The sequence below is a fragment of the Diospyros lotus genome, chromosome 1 (assembly GCF_014633365.1).
Source record: "Diospyros lotus cultivar Yz01 chromosome 1, ASM1463336v1, whole genome shotgun sequence".
NCBI classification, from domain to species: Eukaryota; Viridiplantae; Streptophyta; class Magnoliopsida; order Ericales; family Ebenaceae; genus Diospyros; species Diospyros lotus.
In genome coordinates, this window is record NC_068338.1 from 38,047,842 (window position 1) to 38,062,331 (window position 14,490).

Consider the following 14,490-nt stretch of genomic DNA (forward strand, 5'->3'; position numbering starts at 1 on the left):
AAATGAATATAATCATTGTAATATATGAGGATATGAACAATATACCGAGCAAGTATGTGAATGCGTGAATATAGAGTACCAATTGTTACAGTGAAATGACAAGTTTGGATGCAATATATTTTAGGAGTTTTTGTCTTTATATATTTAAGGCAATATAGTCGGATTTGATTTTTATGTGGTTTGTAATACTCCTTTATAGATTCCTTTATAGATGTGATGTGAATCATTTTATTTTATAATATTGAATGAGGGAAAATAGAAATATATTTATCGTAATTTAAAATTTTTGCTTGATTATTTAATATTAGGTGACCATCTTTAATATAGTATGTGTTAAGAGTAACATGTTCACGTGTTAGTATTTAATTTTTAATCATGTTTTTTTATAATTATATGCTTCATAAAAAAAAATATAATATTTACCTAATTAAAAATAATTTTTCACAAATTACTTTTAATTTTTTTTTTATAATTTGTCCAACCCTACTCATACAAGCATGAATCTTTATTAAGATCTCTCTCTTTCTTATATAATTTAGTTTGAAGGTGAAAGGTATAAAAAGGCTTCTAACTTTACACTTGTTGACATTCAAAACTAGTCGACTGTGATTCGTAGGCTCACGATGAGAAAATAAACCCAAATACAAAGGGGAAGGACAAAGTAGAAGCAAAGACAAAAGAATTTTACGTGGTTCGGCAAGAATAATGCCTACTCCATGACTGTCCTCTGAGTATTATGACAGAATAACAGTATGTTATTCTTATTGTTCTTCCATTTACAATTATGTTTTTGACCCCTATTTATAGTGAGTGATGTTTACAATTATATAAAACATAAAAGTATAATAATGACATCATGGAGACAATATATTTTTATAAAGTCCATAAAAGCGGGCGTGGGTTTCGTATTACCTAAGAATTTGGTTTGCATTAGATAAAATAGGTGAGTCCCTACCTCTGATTATTCAACAGTAATGTTGTTATACCAGCTGAATAGTTTAACCGGCGAACTAAACGATTAGACTAGCGAGCTAGAAATATTGTTGGAAGCTTGTTGGGTATGTCGCTGAGAGCTCGTCAAAAACTTTGTTGGGAGTTTGCTTGGTTCCACAATCCGAGCTCAGGTTTTAGCGACGTATGAGCTTGTTCTAATGAGCTTGGACCTATTTGGGTCCAGACGATTGGGTTAGCCTACTAGGTCAAACCCAGCCCATCAGAAGTAGTGCGAGACATATACATAGCAGTACTTATAACAGTTGGGCTTTTCAATTTTAAAGTAATCTTATCATGTTTCTGAAATTTTAATTTTAAAACAATCACACATCTCAACTTTCAATTTTTGAACAATCACACACTTCTTGGTCCAATTAACATTGCACATGAAATCACATATACTTGAGGATTGCTAATGGTCAACTAGTGGTAAACCCGTGCGATGCACAAGAAAGTTTTATTTAAAAATAAAATATTAAATTCATTATTTTAAATAATTCTAATAGAATTGATAATTACATTTTGTTTTCTTTTAATACTCCGTCTTTTATCAAAATTTAAGTTTAATTAATTTTTCGCTATTCAATATACTAATAGATATCACTCTTAATTCAATGTACCACCATTTAATATGCTAAAAAATAATTAACACATTAAATAGGTCACTTGGTAAAATACTTATAAATGTATTTATTTATTATATTATATTTATTTATAAATAAATATTATAAAATTTATAATATATCCACTCGACATTCATTATTTTCTATTTATTATATTATAAATATAAATTAAAATTGTTAAATGTGAGTAAGAATAAGTTTTTCAATAATAACAAAACTTTAAAAATATAAATTTTGATTTCTTTCATAGTATTAAAAAAGTGATACCTTAAATATTAATTAACATTAAAAAATTCAAACATTTGACAACTTTAAATATTTTTTTATGAATTTGTTAAGATATCACGTTTTCAAGACTATTGTTGTTGCCAAAATACAACAATCTATTTTTACTTGTGGGCAAAAAGTCTTGGGAGTCGTGCTTTCACTGATGAGAATCTTAACGAGCAAGTGGATCTGGTAGATGTGCAGATATGGTAATCCAACAGAGTTGATGGTCTGATAGGGCTGATGATCAGGTGGCCCAAGATAATTGAGTGACCTAAGGTGACGAATGGCCTTGGATAACCGAGTGACCTGAGGTGACGAGTGGCCTTGGATAACCGAGTGACCTAAGGTGATGAGTGGCCTTGGATAACCGAGTGATCTGAGGTGACGAGTGGCCTACAAAACGAGAGCACTGTTAGGATGCGGGTGGGGGTCCCCGCGCAAACTATCTGATGGTTAAGTCAAATCTCGAGAGAAAATGCGAAATGGTACTTCAATAACTCAAGAGTACGTACCTTGTGATGAAGGCATGGTCTCCTATTTATAACGGACGAGAGAGATAAGACATGCAAGAATCGGGGCGAGAATCTCGCGGCCCATTTAGATGATTTCGCGACCCATTCGAGAGGAAAAAGATGAGAGATTGGCCCAAGCCCACTCGACCATGATCGAGTGGGGGGCCACTCGGTCATGCCTTCTTTTGCCGTTTTCCTTGGTTTGATTTTGAGTGGTTCCCGTACCTCAACTTCATTCCCGACTTTCACATTGATTCAGCTTGAATCTCTCAAAACTCAAAACATGAAAGTTGTAGATAATTCTTTTATTTTTCCACAAGACTTTAAATTAGCTCAATCGGAGCTTGTATGAGAGAGTTATGCCTAAAAAACCAAAGTAGTGTCGTACCCACTCAACATAAGCGAGTAGGTCCTCCCCACTTGGTCTCGGCTCGACCTCTTGCTCATTCGGCTTGTTTCCTTAATCTCCTACAACCTGTTGGGCCTTTGGGTTTCATGTCCATATCTCGCGACTTTTTTAGGTCTTGTGATTCTCCAAGTTTGCTGGGCATATCAACTATAATATAATTATTAAAGTAAAATTAATAACTATCTATGATTTAATGCAAGTTTTTGAGAGAAAAAATTCATCATTGATTGACACTTGGCAAATACTCTTCTTGACTATCATATTTTATTATTATATATATAGAATAAAGATATAAATATAAGATTTTAAATAAATGAACAATTTTCTATGACTTAATTAATAGTTCAAGTTATCTATTAAAAAACTAATGTATTTAAAATTCATTATTAATTTTACAGTAATTAATACTTATTATTCCAAAGTAATTGAAAATTTTAAATTATTAATACAATAAGTACTAAATGCAAATTATTAATGCAAGTTTTGAGGGAAATATATATTTTTTAGACTATCCAACTTATATATATATAAAGATATGATATGTTATTATATTATATAAAGATAAAATTTTATTTAATGGACAATTTTATGTGACTTAATTAATATTTTATGCGTCTATTCATATTCCTCATAAATAATATTTATTTTTGATTGATTGATGGATTAATTAAATATTTAATATTCACATAATAACATATTAGAAAACTCGTGATTAGTATTGAAAAATTTATGTATTTAAAATATATTATTAATTTTATAGTAATTAGTAATTATTATTTCAAAGTAATTGGAAACTTTAAATTATTAATGCAAATTACTAAATACAAATTATTAATACAATAAGTACTAAATACAAATTATTAATGCAAGTTTTGGGGGAATTTTTTTTCAGACTATCCTACTTTTATATATATAAAGATAAATATATTATATATTATTATATTATATAAAAATAAGATTTTATTTAATAAATAATTTTCTATAACTTAATTAATATTTTAAGTGTCAATTCATATTCTTCATAAATAGTATTTATTTTTGATTGATTGATGAATTAATTAAATATTTAATATTCATATAATAATGTATTGAAAAACGCATGATTAGGGATAGCAATTGCAACCAAAATCATGGGGAATCGAATCGAAATCGAATTGGTTAACGCGATTAAAAATCGTTTGACTGGGTAATGGTTTGGTTTGGAAAAAAATCGAATACTATTTTAATGGGTATGGTTTAGTTATAGTTTTTACTAAATTCAAATCAAAATCTGAACCGAATGTGTGGTAACTAAACCGAACCGAATATACATATAGATAATAGATATTTATTTATTTAATATATTATATATACACATAATATATATATATTGACTAATGCATTTTTTTAGAAGTATTTTAACTAATGCATTACAAATATATAAAATATTTAACATTTATAAAATAATTAATAAATAAAAATAAAACCTAATATTAAATTATTTTATTTTTATGAATCAAATAATTATATCCAAGAAGTTTGAAGTTAATTTGTAAGTTTATGTAAGAATAAGGTAACTTTATTAGAGTAACTCCAACGTTGGACATCAAATTCGCGCTAATTTGGTGTCCAACAGTGTTTTATACCAAAATTTTAAACACCAAATTGGTGTTGTCTCCAATGTGTAATACTAAATTGGTGTAAAAGATAATATTTAAAGAATATTCTATAAATAAATATTTATTCATTTAGTATAATATAAGAATAGAAAGCATTTTTTTTGAAGTCATGTTGTTGTTGTTTTTATTTAAACTTTTTTTCTATTTTCATCATGTATTTTTAATTTAAGTTAATGAAAATTTTAATCCTTTTTATTATATTATTGAGTTTTTACATTAAGAATTTTTTATATTAATTAATTATTAAAATAAAAAACTTTCATATAGATAAACAAAAATAGTTTATTTAATATTAACATGGTATTTATAAAATATATTAAATATTTTAAAATATATTCAATATTATACTCATTTTATAAATATTAATAAAATATTTACATCGGTATATATTTTTTATAACAATTTAATTTATATTTTAAATTATTAATCAAAATATACAAATATAATAAAAGTGATCAAGGATAGGGAATATGCTATTTTGAAGTTATACAAAGAGAGGTAAAATTGAAATAAAATAAAAAATAAAATTTAGTGTTGGTTAATAGTATATACTATTCACTCAACATCAAATTTGATGATTGAAAATTGTGCCCAACACCAAAATGGTGTATTCATTTGAGAGCTCTTCAGCACTAAATTGAAGTTAGCGCTGAAAATGGTATATTCCTTAAAATTGCTCTAAGAGTTTGTCTTTATTTGTTAAGGAGTTATCAAAATTTTTTATGAATACTATTTGTAAGAGTTTGTCTTTGTTTGTTGGTATGGATCAAACTAAAAAAATCATGATTAAAACCGAAACCGAACCATTCGGTTATGGTTTTAATTTTTAAAATTAATGGGTAATAGATTTATTTTGATTTTAGTAGTTTAAGTTTGGTTTGCTTATTATTTTGGAAAAAATCGAAATCAAACCGAATCATTACCAACCCTACCTATGATCAGCATTGAAAAATCATGTATTTAAAATTTATTATTAATTTTACAGTAATTAATACTTATTATTTCAAAATAATTGAAAATTTTAAATTATTAATGCAAAATATCAAATACAAATTATTAATACAATAAGTATTAAATGTAAATTATTAATGCAAATTTTGAGAGGATTTTTTTTTCAAGTATTTTACTTTTATATAGATAAAGATTTTAGCCTCCTATAGCTAAAAATTGTAGAATCTTCCATTTATTCTCCTTATCCATGCTGTTGTTGATGACCAATCAATCCGAAGCACAAGGGAACACAATCGACTAAAATTAATTATATAAGGTGTAAAAAATATTATTAATTCTATAACTATCAAAAATAAATAACAGCTAATATTATTGTACAATTTAGATGAACTTGTAATGTAATCTTGCTCAAATAACAAAGTTATTATTATATTGACCCCACGAACTTAAAAAATTGATCATATGTTTAAAATTTAAATTATTCCATCTTAGAAAGTGCGTATGAAATTATAAAGTCTTTATAATTAAATTTTTAAATAATTTCATTATTGTACCTGTTATATGTATTTCTCGCATCACCCCGCATGGGCCAGACTCGGTCCGATAGACCGGCCCAATCACCCAAGGCCAAGAAGGCCCGGACGACCTCGTCAAGGAAAGTCCAGCCTCCATCAAAGATCCGGAACTCGTAAAGCGAGCATATGGCGAGCTCCCGGTAATCCCCCAACGAGCTCCAAGTAATCGACTAACGAGCTCCTGAAATATCCTCCAGATCGCTGGCCCATCCAGGTCGCTGGCCTAAAACCTCCAGCTCGCATGAGTGGCAAAACTGCTGAGAAGTCAGAGGTAGGGTCCGATCACTTTATCTGTAACAGCTCATGCCCCTCGTAATGAGAATCCCACTGAAGGCGATAAGAACTGTTTGTCCCCCATTACACAATCACTGTATTTTTATATATTATCTAAATTGTAAAAGCCCTCAATATAAATGGGAATCAAAGAGACCATGAGGGGCAATGACGAAAAGAATAATCAGATACCGCCACTCTGAGAGAATAATCAGACGGCGGCCGTGGACTAGGCATCGTTCTGGCCGAACCACGTAAAAGATTCTGGTGTACACGCTTGGAATTTTGGGGGGAGGTTTTCCTTCCTTCTCGGTATTTTTGGATTGACTCACCGCGGCCCAAAACGAATCACGGTCGGCCGAAATCGAACGTCGACATTTTGGCGCAAGAGGAAGGGGCCGCTCTGATCAATAGCCATGGTTAGAGGAAGGAATACTAGAAGTTCCGAGGCGGCGGTCGACCCACCTGAAAATCACCACGACCGACCACGAGACTTACCACCAAATGGAGGACCCGTTGCCCCGACAGCCGATACTCCTTTGCCGCCGCCAGCCGGAGACGCTCCCGGCATACCACCACGGGTCCTGTCCAGCCTACTGTCCAAATCACTGGGACAGGGACGATCCGGGACTGGCAGCAGCGCCAAGAAGCATTGGAGAATACGGTAATGCAACTCGCTGACGCGGTCAGAATTCTGGCCCAAGCTCAAGCATAGGCTGTCCATGACCCACCGGCGTCGCCTCACAGGGTCCGCCACCCGCGGAAGAGGATATCGGGGATAACTATACGTCCCCAATTCACCGCTCCCCAGTCCGAGAAAGAAGCAGGCGATCGCAAACCCAGCAATCAGTAGGACCGGACTCAACTGTGGAAGAGCTATATCAAAGGGTGCGACAGCTGGAAGAACGACAAAGAGTCCGCAGCCAGAATAATGGCCGTGGGGATAGGACGCCGTTCACCAGAGAGATTGAGCTCGAACCCCTGCCCCGGAGGTTTAAGGTCCCGAGCATGCCACAATATAATGGGGACAGCGACCCCTATGATTACCTGGATGCGTACAACGTGCAAATGGATCTACAGACAACCAGCTCGCTGGCTAAATGTCGCGCCTTCTCAGCAATCCTAGGAGACATCCCCCGAGCTTGGTTCAGGAGCCTTCCTCCTCGTAGCATCAATAGTTGGGAAGAGTGCCAACATAGGTTCCTTAACCAATACAGGGCTCTAAGGAGGCAGCTCGCGCCACCTTGCCACCTCACCACCGTATTCCAGAAAGCAAACAAGCCACTAAGGGATTACATCGCCAGGTTCAGGCGCGAGGTGAGCAACGTCGAGGATCCCTCGGATGAAAGTATCCTAACGGTGATCTCCGCCGGCCTCCGAAAAGACGGAAAGCTCTACGAGAGCATCTACCGAACCCCGGTTAAAGACCTGGGGGAATTCTATGAACGAGCTTCCAAGGAAATCCGATGGTAAGACGCCTTCGGGACGAAGAAACCCGTCGGGTCGGAAGAAGAAGCTGGGGGCTCCAGCCAGAATAAGAGAAGGCACAACGGAGACGCCGGAAGAGAAGCTCGGGGGGAGCGCTCGAGCAATGAAGTGTTCAAGCGAGCTCGGAAGGCAGAGGGAGATGAGCGACCTCGTAGATCACAGCGCTTTGACAGCTACTGTGCCCTGTCAGACCCCCAAGAAAGGATCTTCGCCATCGAAAGGAACAAAGAGGAATTCGGGAAGCCCAACCCGTTAAGAACCCCAAACAAATTTCGAAACAGAGAAAAATTTTGCGCATACTACAACGAGGCAGGTCACAACACCTCGGAATGCTGGGCCCTAAGGGACGCCATCGAAGATCTGATAAGAAGAGGTCGCTTGAAAGATTACGTGGTGCGGCCGACTAATCAACCAAGCCAGCCGCCGGTACAGCAGCAGCCTCCCACCGATGATGACCAATCACCGGTTGTACGAACCATCTACACGATCCATGGCGGGCCCCACCTCGCTGGATCCTCCCACAAATCCCGCGACAAATACATACAAGAGGCCAACCATGTCTTGCTAGCAAGATCGGGCGAACAGCCGGTTCCCGCGAAGCGGCCTAAGGGTAACCCAATCCCAGAGAAGATGTTTTTCTCGGAAGAAGACGCCAGAGACGTCCATTGGCAGCACAACAACGCACTCGTTATACGAGCCCAGGTCGGCAACTCCGAAGTGCGAAGGATAATGGTGGACACGGGCAGCTCGGTAAATGTAATGTACAGAGGATGCTTCGATCAGATGGGTTTGGGCCGGAACAGTTGAGCTCGTCCCCAGAGCCACTCTATGGGTTCACGGGAGACGCAGTGATTCCCGTCGGTCGGATCAGCCTTCCCCTCACCATCGGGGATGCGAACCGCCGGGCCACTACTTTGGCAGAATTCCTAATAATTGACTGCCCCTCAGCATACAACGTCGTACTCGGAAGGCCGGCGATGAACGACCTGGATCTAGTCACTTCAACCAGGTCGCTTACGGTGAAATTCCGCCCCGACGGTGTAGGGTGTGTACGAGGCGAGCAGCACGTCGCAAGACGTTGCTATGAGGACGCCCTGAAAATGGGAGCAAAGGGGAAAGAAAGTAAATATCATCGCAAAAGTCGGCCCGTGATCAACCGGCCGATGGGAGGACCTGGATCCACGCGAGGTCGACTGCGAAAAGCCCACCGGTCCCATGGAAGAGCTCGAAAATATCTCAGTCAGCGAGGCAGACGAGGAAAGGCACCTCAAGCTAGGCAAGAGTCTAGCCCCCGAGGTAAAATCCCAACTTACAGATTTCCTTAAAGCTAACCTTGATGTATTCGCATGGAACCACGAAGATATGGTGGGAATCGCCCCAGAAGTCATGTCACACAGGCTCAACGTAGATCCAAGCTACAGGCCAGTGCGCCAGAAGAGGAGGCCAATGACTCCGGAGCGTTATACCGCTCTTAAAGAAGAAGTGGACAAACTCTTGGCAAATAATTTCATCAAAGAAGCCCACTATCCGATCTGGGTGGCCAACCCAGTCCTAGTAAAAAAGAAAAACGGGAAGTGGAGGACCTGCATCGACTTCACCGACTTGAACAAGGCCTGTCCTAAAGACAGCTTTCATCTCCCCATAATCGATCAGCTCGTGGATGCAACGGCTGGTCACCGCCTCCTCAGTTTCATGGATGCCTATTCAGGCTACAACTAGATCCCCATGAACCCCACGGACCAAGAGCACACCTCGTTCATAACCGACCGGGGGCTCTATTGTTACAAGGTCATGCCCTTTGGATTGAAGAATGCTGGCGCGACCTACCAGAGGCTGGTCAATACGATGTTCGAAACACTGATCGGAAAAAAACCATGGAAGTATACGTTGACGACATGCTAGTAAAATTCGAGCAAGTGACGGACCACGTTTCTGATCTAAGAGAAACGTTTGGAGTTCTTAGGAAATATCAGATGAAGCTCAACTCGCTCAAGTGCGCCTTCGGTGTAGCCTCTGGAAAATTTCTTGGGTTTATGGTAAACAACAGAGGCATTGAAGCCAACCCAGACAAAATTAAGGCTCTGCTCGACATGAGGTCGCCCATAAGAAAGAAGGAGGTGCAAAGCCTCAATGGTCAGGTTGCGGCTCTGAGCCGTTTCATTTCAAAGGCAACTGACAAGTGTGCCCCGTTCTTCGAGCTTCTAAAAAAGGAGAAAGACTTCAGATGGACAGAAGAATGCGAGTTCGCATTCCAACAACTAAAGGAGTACATGGGACGGCCCCACTGCTCGCCAAACCTAAGGAGGGAGAGAGGTTGACCTTGTACTTAGAAGTATCCCAACAGGCTCTCAGCGCGGCCCTCGTTCGGGGGGAAGAAGGGGTGCAGCACCCCATTTATTACGTCTCCAAAAGCCTAATCGATGCAGAGAGAACAAGGTACGCACCAATCGAAAAATTGGCTTACTGTCTAATAGTGGCATCAAGGAAGCTGCGACCCTATTTTCAAGCTCATGAGATCGAAGTCCTGACCAAATACCCATTGAAACAAATCCTCCAAAAACCAGATACCTCAGGCCGCTTACTAAAATGGTCTATTGAGCTCGCTCAGTTCGACATAAAGTACAAACCAAGGATGGCGATAAAGGGTCAAGCGTTGGCAGACTTCATTGTCGAGTTTACTGGGCCAATTGACGAGGAGCCGGAAAACCTGAAAGGACCGTCCTGGGAACTATACGTCGACGGATCATCGAATGAACAAGGAGCGGGAGCCGGGGTTATGCTAATAAGCCCCGAAGGTCACAAATCCTCTGCACCCTGAGGTTCAGTTTTTTGGCCACCAATAATGAATCCGAGTATGAACCCTTATTAGCAGGACTCCGCCTGGCAAAGGAAATACGAGCTGAATTCTTGGAGATCTTCAGCGACTCTCAGCTAGTTGTCAACCAGGTGCGGGGAGAATACCAGGCCAGAGACACGAAGATGGCAGCATACTTGCAGAAGGTACGCGAACTTTTAGCCACTTTCGAAAAATATGAAATGCATCAAATCCCCCGTTCCCAGAACTCTCATGCGGACGCTCTGGCTCTCCTAGCAACTGCCGGGACGCAGAATTCTTGGGGGACATACCTGTCGATTTTTTGGCCACCCCGAGCACGGAACAACGAGATGAAACCCTACTGATCACGGCGCCACAAAACTCATGGATGACCCCCATCTTGGAGTATCTGCAAGACGGGAAACTACCGGAAGACAAGCTGTAAGCACGTCGCCTGCGAGCTCAAGCCGCCCGATATTGCATCTACGATGAAAGACTGTACAAGAGGGGGTTCGCAACCCCGCTCCTGAGATGCATTGACGGCACCGATTGCCAGGCTGTGCTAGAAGAAATTCATGCAGGCCACTGCGGTAATCATGCAGGGGCACTCTCTCTGGAACAAAAGGCCCTCCGACAAGGGTTTTATTGGCCCACCGTGAAGCAAGATGCCATAGAGACAGTCAAGAAATGCGAGAAGTGCCAAAGGTTCGCTAAGGTTCCGCGAGCTCCGCCGGCTTACTTGCAGCAGATGAGCAGCCCTTGGCCCTTTACCATTTGGGGCATGGATCTAATCGGCCCGCTGCCCACGGCTCGCGGAGGATGCAAACATGCCATAGTGGTAGTTGACTACTTCACCAAATGGGCAGAGGCTAAAGAGCTCGCACAGATCACCAGTGCAAAGACACAAGCTTTTACATGGGATAACATAATCTGCAGATTTGGAGTGCCACAGCAAATAGTAACGGACAACGGAACCCAATTCACCAGCGAGCAATTCATCCAATTCTGCGAGTCAATGGGGATTCAAAAGAGTTTCACCGCCGTTGATCACCCCCAGGCCAATGGGCAGGTCGAAGCAGTCAACAAAATAATCAAGCAGACCCTGAAGACAAAGCTTGAGGTTAGAAATGGGGCCTGGGTGGATGAACTGCAAATAGTGCTATGGACCTATCGAACGACAGCCCGAAGCAGCACTGGAGAAACCCCATTCTCAATGGCGTATGGGTCGGAGGCTATGATCCCCGCTGAGAATAAAATGGCCAGCCACCGAAGGGCCACCTTCAACTTAGATCGCAATAACGAGCTACTGGCGGCTAATCTGGACCTGCTCGAGGAATCAAGAGATGTAGCTCACGTGAGGATAGCCATTTATCAACAAAGGGTGGCACGATACTATAACAGGAAGGTCCGAATCCGACGTTACAACGTCGGAGATCCGGTACTACGCCTAGTACTGCCAGGAGCACGGGCGGCAAGCGATGGCACCTTAGGTCCTAACTGGGAAGGTCTATTTATCATCAAAGAAAATTTGAATAACGGAGCATATCATCTGGCAAACATGGACGGTCTCCTCTCCCACGAGCTTGGAACGCAGAACACCTTCGTCCTTACTTCAGATAAATGTAATCGTTCTTGCCTATGCTCCGTCTTTTTCATTACGAATGACTTTCATGATTCTGGTCAGAATTTATGAACTTTCATTGCACTTTATTCTTATTGGTATTCGATTGAATGCCCCCGTAACGAGGGGTCGAGAAGTCATGGTTTGCGAGCTGAGGCCTAAATAACCTAGCCGCGGCGCTACGGTCAACGGCTTAAACGAGCATTCACCTTGGTCCCTCTCTCAGGTCGTGGTTTGCGAGCTGAGAACCAATCATCTTGACTTTATGTCATGGTTTGGAACCTACTGAGCAACCGCTTCCACAAGTAACCCCGAGCTTAGGTTCGCTAGCCAAGGTCCTTTTATCTTGGCTAAAAGCCATGGTCTGCAACCTACCTGGGTGGGTGTTCCCTCTCAGTTCAAATAAAACTTGTAGAAGTCACTGGGTGTTAGCTGAGGCCGTAACGCGACCTACCTGGACACATATCCTGGCCGTACAAGTCAAACGAGATAACAAGCCATGGTGTGTTAGCTGGGGTCACTCTATGACCCGCCTGAACATATAACTTGGTGGTACAGGCTGCGCTTTCACTAGCTGGGGTCCTCCTATCTTGGCTTAAAGCCATGGTCTGCGACCTACCTGAGTGTTCGCTCCCAATTTATTGAAAACTTATTAAAGCCTCAACATGCCGGCCGAGGGCTATGGCATAATCTCATATCCTAGCAAATTTTGCGTATTGGACCCTATCAGCTGAGGTCCGTCTTAACTTGGCTAAATAAGACCATTCGCGACCTACCAGGCACACGCCCTATAACGAGCTTCTCAGCCACTACATGTTAGACGAGATCACAAGGCCATCCGACTTTTAATATCTCGGGAAGGCTCTCGTTATTTTGTCAAAATATGCTGAACGGGGTTTCCTGGAAATTGCCTAAGTATGAGTGTTCGCGCTGATTATTACAACTATCATCAACGAGCTAGTTAAAGAGCGTTAGTCTACGAGCTGATAAACTCCGGATCTACCTGGACCTATGTTCGAACAGTTCGTTATCAAATTACATACTCAAAAGTTTCTTATCAGTGAATCTTTCAAAAATACGGGAACTTTGTTGAAATGGTTTTCAAGTTATACCATGAAGAAGTTACTTTCAAGTCACCTCATCAAATTGATTCAAGAATCGTCATGCCAAAACCTCGTCAGAGTTAACTTGAGTTCGCGAAGAAATCTGAGGCAACGTGCACAAAATGCCAATTTTTATTATTAGATGAAGCTCACGTTACAAAAAAAAAAATAAATAAAAATAAAAATAAAAAATACAAGATGGGAATCCTAGCTAAGAGGGGCGTTTGGTTCTACAGGATCAACCTCGACAGGGCGAGCTTCAGTAGATAGGGTCGGCTGGAGATCGACCTCGACAGCCCCGGCTGGACAAACCTCGGCAACCTCCACAGGAGGCTCCTTTGCAGTCTCACCAGACTGAGCCGCGGCGACCCCGAATGGCTCGGCCCCGACCTGAGGAGCTTGCGTTGCGACCAAAAACGAGTCGAGGGGACTGGCATCATCAGCATCCTCCGCGCCTCGGCAGCGTACCGAGCCACCTCCTCGACAGCCTGCGCACCAAAGAAGGAGAAATCCATCTCAGGATGGTTCACCCAAAGGGTGTACAGAAATGCCGAGTAGGTGTCGGATCTGGTCTCCCTACGCGCCGCGTCCATCCGCTCTCCGACCTCCGCCCTTATATCGTCAATGGTCCTCTTGGCAAGCTCCTCACATCGGACAACACGATCATCCGCCCGTGTCCGCTCCTCCTTTGCCGCCCTAAGCTCTGCCTCGGTTGATCTGAGTCGCTCCCCAGCCCTCCGCCTTCGCTCCATTTAGCTCACCGGTGAGCCCGGAGTTGGCTTACTCCCACATGTTCTTCGACCTGCGAAGCTCCTCGTCGAGATCTTTATTCTTCTGGACCTCCATCCTCAGACGCGTCAAGCAACCCTCCACCTCCTTTTGAGTGGCAAGGAGCTCGACCTGGAGATCTTTCTTCTCGTCCAAGAAGCTTCGTTATTTCGGCCTTTTGGGGTGTTCTTCTCGTCCTCAAGCTTTGCTATTTCGGCCTGACGGGACATGCTCCCCGACTGAAGCTGCTCCTCAAAATCTTTGTACTAAGCTCGGAGCTTCACGGCAGCAAGAGAAGTCTGCAAAAGAAGAATATGTTAGCTCATTAAAAAAAGCAGGCTAAGAAAACCAAGGTACGAGGAATTCCCACTTACCACCAGGGCTGTGACGGGCCACAAAATCACAAAGGGGGATTCCCTTTAACTTCGGGT